The sequence below is a fragment of the Cherax quadricarinatus genome, chromosome 18, assembly GCF_038502225.1.
Source record: "Cherax quadricarinatus isolate ZL_2023a chromosome 18, ASM3850222v1, whole genome shotgun sequence".
Lineage (NCBI taxonomy): Eukaryota > Metazoa > Arthropoda > Malacostraca > Decapoda > Parastacidae > Cherax > Cherax quadricarinatus.
Window position 1 is genome coordinate 43,867,890 of NC_091309.1, and position 13,023 is coordinate 43,880,912.

General features: G+C 43.9%; 1 protein-coding gene across 1 annotated transcript in view; it reads left to right on the forward strand.

Annotated features, from left to right (window-relative positions):
• LOC128689504 (sulfotransferase 1B1) overlaps positions 1–13,023 on the forward strand; it is a 90,710-nt gene that overhangs the window by 36,272 nt on the left and 41,415 nt on the right. The window lies entirely within an intron of this gene.

Here is a 13,023-nt window from a genome sequence, read left to right on the forward strand (position 1 = left end):
TATAGCCTAATTTAACCAAGATGGCTACACCACTAAAGGGTCCTCTCGATTTCTCCACAGTACAGTATCCACGTAATTTAATATGTTGGTCAACTCTTGCAGCTGTCTCGTTCAAAAGTATAACATCGGGATTGTAGTTATGTAGTTCAACCTCAAGAAGGTAACGGTTATTAAAGAAATGTTGAATATTAAGTTGGAAAATTGTAATCCCCATTATTTCTTTTTCTTCGCTCGTACACTGCGTTCTGAACGCCTGCAACTAATGTCATGTGTTGTATCTACACTATCCCTGCTGGACTCGTCAAGGGGAGGAGGGAACTTTTGCGTGGATGCTTGTGTATTAAAAATGCCATCATCTTCACTACAGGTAGTAATATTAACAGACTCATTGGAATCGTTAGAGTCGTTAGAGTCATCATCATAAAATTGAGTTGTGCTATTCTCAGTTTCAGGAAGCAGAGGCTCGTGAGAGTTAATGGGAGACTGTGTAGGCTCCAAGGGAATATTAGATAGGCAAAGTGAGTTACCTTGGGAAAGTTTCTGTTCAACAGGATCAGCTACAATAGCGGGAGAGTAGGCACCACTTTCTGGGGCATTGTTATGTTCAGGTGTTGACTTATCAGGATGAGAGGAGTTGACAACCTGGGTTTGCGAGGTGGGCGATCCCTGGGCCAGGGATGACTTAGGCTTATTTTTAGATGTAGAGTATGGTACATACTTCTTGTTATGAGAAGGCTGGGTCATAATAGCCTTCACATTTTCAGGGATAGTGATGGGAGTGATCCCATTAGCCATTAACAGATCATTTAAAACATGAGAGCAGAGTTGAATGTCACCACCTGCTATGTCTTTGGCCATCAAGTACATTAGTTGTGTTCTCATTATATCCCCGTCTGTGGATACCTGAGACATATGAGATGCGACTGAACCTTGTTGTTGTGTCTGTTGTAAGTGAGGGTTAGATTGGGGCGCTCCAAGAGGGGCAGAATTCCAAACATTGGAACCATTGGTAGAGACCTGAGGAGTCCCACTTGATCCAGGCAGAGCTGGGAAGGAAGTTTGGGACATGGTTGGCAGTGCCTGGGGAGTGGTCTTCTTAGAAGTGGATAGTTTCTTGGCGTCAAGAATTTTCTGCATTTCCTTTTTTCTTTCAGGACAAATAGCAGAAACAGCATGATATTTTCCATTACAGAGGACACATTTAGGTGTATTTTTATTGGTACAATCACGATACGAATGTTGCCCAGAGCAAATGTTACAAATTTGCCCTTGTGTACTGCATTTGTTGTTGTTATGACCAAAGGCATAACACTTGAAACATTGTGTCACACTGACAAAGCGTTCCATAGAAATTTGGTCAGATGTACATCTGGTGCTAAAACATTTGAAGCCATTTTGACACACAAGTTTGGCCTCCTCAGGTGTCTCGAGTATTAATTTTAAAGTTACCTTATTGTTGTTGGGATTCGAGAATTTATGTGCTTCTACAGCCCTAAGGTCAGAATTCTCGGTATTAATGTTATCAACAATTTCATTAACAGTGCTGTGTTTCATAAAACTGTTGATTCTGGCCACAAACACAGTCCTCTGAGCTTGATAGCTGTCAGGTGCAACTGGGGTAACACCAAAAGTCTTCAGTTTATCCAAGACATCATGCTTTAGTAGTTGAAGTAACTTTTCTTCTGAAGAGAGGAGAAGTACTGCTCCAGCGTGGGTTTGAAAAACATCCACTGGAGCAACAGTTGAGTTGGAGCAAATACATTTGAGAATGTCTTTCATGGACATTTGATTTCCATCAATGCGTAATCTAACACAAATCCTCGTCATGATGCCTGGGAAGGAGCATCTGGCAGAGGAGTTGCTTAACAAAAAGGTATCTTTCCTTAATGTTAGCCTAACATCTTAGACTTAGACTACTGGTACTTATACTACAACTGCTATTTTTACTACTACTTAGACTACTACTACTACTTGTATCACTACTTAGACTACTGGTACTTATACTACAACTGCTATTTTTACTACTACTTAGACTACTACTACTTGTACTACTACTTAGACTACTACTACTTGTACTACTTTTTTCACTATTACTACTTGTATTAATACTTAGACTACTAATACTTTTACTACTACTTAGATTACTACTACTTCCACTGCTACTACTACTGCTACTACTAAAACTACTACCACTATTGTTACTTCTATTACTATTCTACTGTTACTACTACTACCACTACTACTGCTGCTACCACTGCTACTACTACTACTTCTGCTACTCTTACTACTTCTGCTACTACTACTACTACTACTGCTACTACTTCTACTGCTACTACTGCTACTACTACTACAACAACTACTACTAATACTATTGTTACTACTACTGCTACTACTACTACTACTACTACTACTGCTGCTACTACTGTTACTACTAATGCTACTACTACTGCTACTTCTGCTACTACTGCTACTTGTACTGACATGTCACTTTCCAGTCATGATTTATCATTTCGGGATTAGTGACTTATTATTATGGTCGATGGGAAGGTCAGCAGAGGCCAATATGGACCTATAAATAGCTTCTTGGAGAGTAAACTACTAAGGGAAGTCGGCTTTTAAAACATTTATTTTTGGGTCTATGTCAACCCATTTCAATAATTATATAATCAAATAGACCAAAATCTAGTCTGTTTCACAACTGAGGCTCGAGTGCTCTAAACTGATCGTAAGAAACTACTGTTTTAATACTAAACTTTCACTCATAAATTACATCTGCTTGCTGACAACTAATAAATCGATCTTAAATAACAGACGCTGCTAACGGGAAGCTAGAATCTTGGCTTTTGTGCCCTTCTGCTTAAAGGAAAGTGAATCTTAAGACGCTCAGTATAAGGCAGGAAAACTCTTGGTCAACAGTGATAAGAGAGGTGCATCCCACAATTCCGTTGAGGCAACGTTTCGCTCTGCTGAGCTTTATCAAGTTGTTACAAACAACACTGGGATACAGAGGATACATATAAGTAACAATAGGTGAAGATACACAAGCACTACAGTAGCTTAACTAGCCCATGTTTAAACAGTAGTAGTAGTTGCAGCAATACTAGAAATAGTAGTAGTAGTAGTAGTAGAAGTAGCAGTAATATCAGTAGTAGCAGTAGTAGTGAAGGTAACAGTAGTCGTAGAAGTAGTAGTAGTAGAATTAGAAGTGAAGCGACAGAGAGAGAGAGAGAGAGAGAGAGAGAGAGAGATCCACTAGGATCCACTTCGAGGACAGCGTGAAACAAGCTTTTATGCCACAAGACGGGCAGAAAGCAGCAACTTCACTCTGGCTGTACCCTTCTCCAGAAAATCACTCCATCTGAGATCATATTTACCCAGGATGACTCGAGTATGGAACACATTCGTACAGCATAATGATGTCAACGAGATAAAGTCAGTTGATCAAATGAAAATGCTGGCCCACAGATGGCTCCAACTTCATCCTGTTCCCTACTTGTATGTCTCATAACAATTAAAATGCTTTCAAATGAGCTGATGTAGGTAACAGCTCTTAGCTTGCCAATAAAGTTATTAATCCTTAACCTGTAAATAGCTTGTCAATAAAGCTAGGAATCCTTAACCTTGTCAAACCCTGTGTAAAAAAAAAAAAAAAAAAAAAAAAAAAAGAGAGAGACAGACAGACAGAGGAGGGAGGGTGAAGACGTGTCAGAGTGTGCTCCACAAACTTTCTTAATATTACTTAAATAGGAGGGTTGGTGAGGATAAAAACTGCTCAGTGACGAAGTAATTCCTACAACACATTAGTACAAGTAAGCCAACTCCTCCACTGAAGTGCATATAAGCAATATCAGTGATATTTAAGTGTGGTATGGTGAAGATATGGTGTGAGTGAGGGGACAGCGGCAGGCCTTAGGAGTGACGTCACTATTGCCTTCACAGTGAGCATCTAATAATATTATATGTCTTTTGTGCTATGTACTAGCATCTGGTGCTTTATAACAACGTGACTGGTACAATGTAACATAGTGATTTGTGTAACATCTTCCTTTAGTGGAAAAGTGGATAGCATAAACAGTGTTTATTAAGTGATAGAGAGAAGGCAACACTTCCAGCTCGTCGGCCACTGCCTGCCCTCACTACCCATCCCGTTATAAACACCCCACCCACGATACTCAACCCCACCCACGATACAACCACCCACTCCCTCTCTCCTGTGAACTTCATTGCAAACCTACAAGCCTCCTCTGGGATGACTTCACATCGCAAAATAGCAAGAATATCTACACTATCTGGCTATTGTCCCAGTAGCTACTGCAGTGTTTGTGGGTATATCACAAAAGACAAAATTCTTCTTAGATGTAAGAAGCCTACTTGTTCCAACTACTGCCACACAGATTGCATTCCAGAAGAAGAATTTTGTTGCAGCCAGGTTGAAAATTTCAGAAAATTGAAGGATATCCATAATCCTGTGGTATATGTGGATACAAGCCTGGAGCTACAGGAGGAAAGTTCAGAAGTCCTACCTCAGGGACTTCTGTCCAAAGATCAAGACTGCCCTCTTGGGCTGTGTTGTAAAGTTGCAGCTAAGATAATCGATCACAGGGAACCACTTCATGAGCTCCTCAAATCATTAGATAACCTCCAAGCTATTGTAGAAGACCAGTGCAAGCCTACATCAAGTGACGTAAGCTGCTCAGCTGATGGTGACACTATTGACAAAGACTGGAAATCCCACACTGAGCTTAACTCAGGGGTAAATAACTGGTGGAATTCTGTCATCGCTAATGTCCCACAGACTGACGGAGTTCAAAACACTACCTTTGGGAATTCTAACACAATTCCTTTAACCACCACAGAGGGAACAAATCCTCTTCCCAGCAATGAAGGAAGCCTTGGATCTGTTAATTCTCCTACACCTGACATCTCTGCTTCAGCCACTGCCAGTTCACTTGACAATGCACATACCATCTCTGATCCTACACCTGTCAGCACACATGCCGACACTATTCCAGAATTTGGCAGCAGTGCTTCATCAGTAAGTTCTGACTCAGGAGTTTCTCCATCAGAGATTGGTGCAGTTAATAATCAGGGAACTATCACTTCACCTGATCACCTACTGTGCCAAAGTACGAACAGCAGGGACACATCTGTCAGAACTGGTAGAGGACGGGGCAGAGGACGTGGAAGAGGACGTGGAGGAGGAAGACATCTACAGCCATCTCACCCTCCACTAACACAGTTCCAGCGGCAGAACCTGAGGACAAATCTGCAAAACATAGGAGGTGCAACAAATCATAGTCCACCCTCCCAGGCACCTAGGCTGCGCTTTCGCTGTCACTGGAAGGGACACACCGCCAACAACTTCCTGCGAGATACCAGGTGCAATTACTGCTACAAGAAAGAACATCAGGAGGACCAGTGTTGGAAGAAAAAGGAACTTGACAGACAGGACCACCTGTTCTCAGAACAAACCAGCAGGATCTCTGAATTGGTGAACACTCTCACACGTCACCCACCCAGCTACTCCTATCCCAGCACAGCAGGTGGTATTGTGCCTTATACAAGACCACAGACCTACATCCCTGCAGCTGCCTCAGTACCCTACACACCCACCACCTCAAGCTGACCACATCATGAGGAGCCAGTCTATCAGCATCCTGTCGGCCAACATTAGAGGCTTCATTACTAATGATGGAGAGCTCACACATAGTTTTGTGAACACTCGACGTCCCGACATGATAGCTGTTGTTGAAACATTCTTGGATGACAGGACTCCAGAAAATTTTGCAAGAATTGCTGGCTACACCTCATGGATGAGAAGAGACAGGCAAGGGCAAGGAGGTGTTGCTGTGTGCTTCTCTAGAAGTGTTCATGCCCAGCCCATTGATGTTGCCACCCATGCATATCTTGAAATGATGTTCTTCAAGATCTGCATAAACACTAGTACCTCTGTACTAGCATGTGCATTGTACAGACCACAGTGGCAACATGCAGACTCCATCAACTTCCTAATGAAAAATATTGACTCCCTTCTGCTACAACACAACTGTCAACATATCATAATTGTTGGTGACCTCAACCAACACCTTATACAGAGGGACTTTGATGACCTTCTTGTAGTATTTGACATGAGAAACTTTGTTGATTCCCCTACTCACATCTCTGGCTCCTCCCTTGATCCAGTAGTGAGTGATCTGGCAGAAGGCATAGTCACTTGTCAACCCCTCGGCTACGCTGGATCGTCTGATCACAAGGCTGTTTTTACGACACTTAAGATCTCAACAGAACGAGGTGAGGAGTCCAGACGCACAACCTGGCTATGGGAAAGAGGTAATTGGCCAGCCCTTTGCTCTGAGCTCGCCACCACCGATTGGAATGCTCTTCTCCAAGGGGATGTTGACAACCAAGTGAAAGCCTTCACTGGACACATCCTTAATCTACAACAAGAACACATTCCTCACCGGCAATATGTGACAAAGCCTACAGATCAGCCTTGGTTTGGCTTTCATTGTAGAGAGGCTGCTACTGCTAAATACAAAGCATGGCGAAGGTATCAGAGGCATCCTAGCACCTATAACAGGAACTTGCACAGGCAAGCCTGTAGGCATATGGGTGATGTTCAAAAGTGGGCCATTGCTAAATGGGAGGTGGGCACTAAAAGAAAGCTAGCATCAGGTAGGTTAGGCTCCAAAACCTGGTGGTCCCTGGTCAAGGACAGACAAGGTTATGTGCCTGATGAACTCATTCCACCTCTAAATCGACAGGATGGGACCACCTCTACCAGTAGTCAAGAGAAGGCGGACCTCTTTGCTGAACACTTTGCTACCAAAATGCAAGTTCCTGATCCAGCAAGGGACCCTCCTTGGCTTGCTGCAAGAACTGTGTCAAAACTGTCAGTGGTGACAATGAGGCAGGAGGAGGTGCATTTCCTTCTTAAATCGCTTGACCAAGAAAAGGCTGTGGGCCCAGACAAGTTGAGCCCAAGATTGCTGAGAAGATGTGCAGACCAGCTAGCAGCACCTCTAACTCGCATCTTTCAGCACTGCCTAGCACAGTGTAAATGGCCCTCTCTATGGAAAGAGGCAAATGTAGTCCCTGTTCACAAAAAGAAGAGCAGAGCAGAAATCAGCAACTACAGACCAGTGTCACTCCTGTCAATCACGGGTAAGATGCTTGAGACAATAATCTCAAGACAAATGACAGAGTTTTTTGACTGCCACTCACTACGTTGTGATCGTCGATATGGCTTCAGGAAAGGTTGCTGATCTGTTGTTAAACCTCTCCACTAAGTGGCACCAGTCACTGGATGAATCCAAAGTCAGCTGTGTGGTAGCACTGGACATTGCTGGCGCTTTCGACCGGGTGTGGCACCAGGGCCTCTTAGCAAAACTTCAAGCACTGGGAATTGCAGGCTCTATGTTATGTCTCCTCAGTGATTACCTTCATGGTAGATCTCTAAGTGTAGTTCTCAATGCAACGGAATCAGCAAGACATCCTATTGGGGCAAGTGTTCCACTAGGCCTAGTCAGCGCCAGGCCATCACTACTCCACTACAAACCCCATTTCTTATTTCCTCACTCATCCCACAGCACCCTGACCATGTCAGGGCCTAGGTGGGCATTCAGGTAAGCCATAGAAGAGCCTATGGCTTGGGTTGGTTAAACAAAAGGAGTATACAGCTACAAACTTAGCTTAAACACTCAGCATCTCCGACGCCAGCCTCCACACCATGCTGACTCCACGTGACTGCCCCAAGCCACACTTACTCTGCGTACCCCAACACCCTTGGAAAATAAATCCCTAGCAGGATTTCTTTATAATTACAGTTAGAGTACTTTACAGTGCCCCCAAATGCACATTATGAATTATAAAATTATTCTTTACAATTAAAACATTCATACTATTATGGCACACTTCTCCACTATATGTACATTACAATGTCATGCAGAACCCTGCATAACAATACATATATGGGGAGGTACCAACTCTAGAACTGTCCTGGGGACCCTCATCCTCAGAGGAAAGAATAAACTTGCTTCAGGGAAGCTGCTTGAGAATTTTCTCTTGCTACCCCTTATATTTGATATATATTTTATTTAAAGACAAATACATTGTCAAAACATTCTCAAAAATACAATAGAAAGTAAAATAACACAGATAACTCAGAGCTACATCTCATATACTTCATCCAGCTCCCCGGCTGTGGGCCATGTGCCCAGAATGCTGCAGGCATTTCCTCTCTGGATCGCGACACAGGAAACTGGTCGCCCTGTGGTCCTTGGTTTCTATGATGAGCTTTTCACCCAGCTCTTTGAGGAGCTTTGGAGCACACGTGCCCCATGTTCCAAGGGTCTCAAACCCTATTGAATGAAGTTATAGCAACTAGGTCTTCATATTTGCGAATCTTCTGGGTCTCCCTGTAGCTGGTAGGTCCACCCTCTTCAGCTAAGGAGTATGGCAAGAAGGTGTCTGCCAGTTTGTGAAGTTTGTGGAGTAGTGGTAGTGTGAAAGATGGCCAGTGGAGCTGGGAGAGAATAAGGCCTACACTGTGTGTGAGTGCCAGACCTCGAAAGCTCTCATAAAAACATCTACTTCCAGCACCATGCTCCATGCTTCTAGTTAACCTACAAATGATTACGTGTCGATGCATGGAATAATTAGAATCATATGTTATGGAAAAAACAATGTGGGAAGTGAGGGAGTGAGCAGCCAGTGCCACCTCCCCGACGCCACGGAAGAGGAGGAAAAGGTGCCATGTGTAGGTGGTGTGGGAAGACACTGGGGTTCAGCAGTGCACATACCCACACCTTTCATGACATACTTGGGAAAAAAATAATGTTGTGTGTATTGTAAGACAGTGTGAACAATATATAGTGCACAGGTCCATGTGCAGTGTACTCCCCTCACCCCTCCACCCTGGCTACCACCACCCAACAACCTGCGCCCCCCAACCCAAATACCTGCACCCCGCCTCAACCCCCACCAGGCCACCATGGTCAAGTTCACCATACACCCACCCAGCATGTCATAGACAGATGGATACTAATCAGGAGGAAGTGAGCTGCCAGGGAAATGGTACAACTGGCAATATTAGGAGAAGCAAGTGTCGGTCGTGTTTACTGCTTCGTTGTCTCTTCAACATGTCCTCCTGTGGATAGTGATGACCCAGAGCCACTTCAGGCACCTGAACCCACTCCACCAGATCCATATACAGCTGGGAAATTTACAGACCTCTTAAAAAAGGTAAACGATGGTTCCACTATCTTAAATGCTCCATCAACCATCAAGGCATGGCACAACTTGATGCTTTTTTTGGCAATGGCTGCTTAGCTGTACAAGAAAGAAGAGGATAGAGGCTAGCCTCAATGATCATTACATTCTCAAGAGATTTTCCTAGAGTTGATAACCTCATTCACCTTCCCCATCAATACAAAAATGGGAGAGGCAGAACCCCCACTCACTTGTGTACGAATGGTATATAATACCGACAAGATGAGAGTAAGACACATGTGCAATATCTGGGTATCTTTATTGTAGACGTTTCGCCATCCAGTGGCTTTATCAATACAAATTCCAGGACATAACTTGAAGACAGTAGAACTATGTACAGAAGATGAGGTAATCAGTCCCTCAACCTAGGAGTAGGTGCGAAAAGCACCATAGTCGTGGAGATTCTGAAGCAGAAGAAAGAATCCTGGCGCTTATATAGTAACGTCAGGTGAAGCAGACGAGGGCAAATTCACTGGTGGGCGGGATTCCCCAGTGGAAGTAGGTCCTTCCCGAAGAGATGGGTTAGTTGTAGTAGTAGTTGTTGTAGTTGTGAAGGTTATGTACATGTCCTCAGAATTAAGATTCCATGATGTTGCAGTGTCTGACAAGTTGTGTACGAATGGTATATAATACCGACAAGATGAGAGTAAGACACATGTGCAACATCTGGGTATCTTTATTGTAGACGTTTCGCCATCCAGTGGCTTTATCAATACAAATTCCAGGACATAACTTGAAGACAGTAGAACTATGTACAGAAGATGAGGTAATCAGTCCCTCAACCTAGGAGTAGGTGCGAACAGCACCATAGTCGTGGAGATTCTGAAGCAGAAGAAAGAATCCTGGCGCTTATATAGTAACGTCTTGTCAGACACTGCAACATCATGGAATCTTAATTCTGAGGACATGTACATAACCTTCACAACTACAACAACTACTACTACAACTAACCCATCTCTTTGGGAAGGACCTACTTCCACTGGGGAATCCCGCCCACCAGTGAATTTGCCCTCGTCTGCTTCACCTGACGTTACTATATAAGCGCCAGGATTCTTTCTTCTGCTTCAGAATCTCCACGACTATGGTGCTGTTCGCACCTACTCCTAGGTTGAGGGACTGATTACCTCATCTTCTGTACATAGTTCTACTGTCTTCAAGTTATGTCCTGGAATTTGTATTGATAAAGCCACTGGATGGCGAAACGTCTACAATAAAGATACCCAGATGTTGCACATGTGTCTTACTCTCACCCCACTCACTTCACTGACAGCAAAAAAAATCAGAATCCAAGTGAGCAAGAAAACTGAAGAGGGCAACATAGTGGGGGCAATCAGAATTATCACCAGTGAAGATACAGTTGGCCCCAGGAATGCTGACACTGCTGATGCACTTAGAGGAAAGCACCCTGCCAGGGAAACCAGGGGCACCAACAGTTCCAACACCTCTGTCCCTACTGTGGAATCGTTGATTGTGCATGACTCAGACATTTACAAAGCAATAATGTCATTCCTGTCCGGCTCTGCTGGGGGTTACACTGGAAGGAAATGGTTAATCCAGTTATCGTGGGGATTGCAGAGACACTGCTTTCAGAGATCACAAAGTTTGTCAACAACTCCTTGGCTGGTCTGATTCCTGACAAAATTAAACTTTTTTTTTTTTCGTGCATCGCTTTGTGTCATTAAAAAGAATGATGGAGGAATTAGGGCAATTGCAGTAGGCAACACTTTTTGCCACCTAGTTTCGTAAGCTGCTGTCTGAAGTATTCATGCAGAAGTGGTCATGATGCTTCAACCAAACCAACTTATCTTTGGGGTCTCACAAGCAAGTGAAGTAACGGTTCATGCAACAAGGGCGTATATCAACAGCCTGCCTGAGGACAATGCAGTGGTAAAATTAGATTTCAAGAATGCATTTAATCTCCTGAAAAGAGACATGTTAAACATGTTATTAGCAGCAATACAATAACATTACCCTTTTCTCTTCCCTTTTGTTTCAGCTGGATATAGCATGTAAACAATGCTCCTGTTTGGAGAGCATGAAATCACATCATCAGAGAGTGTCCAGCAAGGGGATCCTCTCGCACCATTTCTCTTCTGTATAGCAGTTAGGGAAATCACAGTCAGACTGACCAGTGAGCTAAACATCTGGTTCCTGGATGATGGCACAAGAGCAAGCACAAATGAGTCCCTTCTAGATGATCTTACACAGGTGATGACACGGGGACAGGAAATGGGTCTCATCTTGAATCCATCCAAATGAAATCACCTCAGTCAATCAACAAATGATAGATGCAGTGAGATCAAAACTACCAAGAACATCAGTCATTACCCCCACAACTAGTGTCTTACTTGGATTTAACATCTGGGAAGAGATGCAATTGACACAATTCTCAGGAAGGAACTGGAAGAATTGAGGAGAATGGAAGAGCGAATAGGCAATCTTGACACCCATGATGCCTAGTATCTTCTGACAAAGTGCTTGAGTCTGCCCAGGTTGACATATTTCCTAAGATGTGCACCTTCATATGATAACCCTATACTGCACGAATATGACAGTATCCTGAGGCAGATTTTTACTACAGCGCTTAACCTTACTCTGGAAGACAGGCAGTGCAACCAAGCTACACTTCCACTCAAACTAGGAGGCATTGGTGTCTGAAAGTCATCACAGATTGCAGTACCTGTTTTCCTGTCCTCATGCATTGCATCCAGAGGGCTTCTAGCAGCGATTCTCCCTGAACATCTTAGGGACAAAATTGGAGTCCATGACCAGTTCATTGATGGAGCAATTATCTGGGATAATCTAACGAGCACGGAAATCAGACGAGTTCCTCCCAACGACTACAAACAGTCAAACTGGCATGGCCCAGTAGTGGAGAATATAGCCTCAACAATGCTTCAGAGTGTGTCAGGGAAGGATAAAGCCTGCCTCCTTGCAGTGAGAGCTCCTCATACAGGGGACTTTCTGTTGGCTGTTCCCAACTCCAGCCTTGGCACACGCCTCGACCCACAGACCATTTGAATTGGTGTTGCCCTTCGACTTACTGCCCTTATTCTCAACGAACACAGGTGTATTTGTGGCAGTGAAGCAGCAGACCGATTCGGGTACCAAGGTCTTGTGTGTCATAAATCCGAGGGAAAGACTGCAAGACATGAAGAGGTTAATAACATTATCAAGAGGAGCTTTACAACAGCCGGATGCCCAGCAGTAAGGGAGCCACCTCAACTATGCAGATTTTATGGCAGCCAAAAGCATCCAGCTGGTATCACCCTTCAAGCCCGGACAGACGGAAAGCAGATGGTGTGGGACTAAACATGTGCATCTACCTTGGCTGATACCTGTCTCCAATACACCAGAGAGGAAGGAGGGGCAACTGCCAACTTCAGGGAGTCTCAAAAGTTGAGAAAATATGGAGAACTTGTCCATCATTATATGTTTGTACCCATAGGCTCAGAGACCCTTGGTTCATGGGGAAAGAGTGCATCTAAGTTCCTCAAGGAGGTAGGCAAAAGACTTAACAGGGTAACTAGGGATCACAGGGCAGCTAGTTTTCTGTTTCAGCGGCTCAGCGGTGCTATTCAGAGAGGCAATGACTGCTGCATTTCGGGCACTTGCCCCATCTTTGAGGAGCTGGATGAGATATTCGCATCATAATCAGTGACAAACACTTAACAATATTTACTGGACATGTATCTCTCATACATTGTGTATTTCTAGTTTAAAGACCTAACAGCTCCCGCCACTGCATTGGCC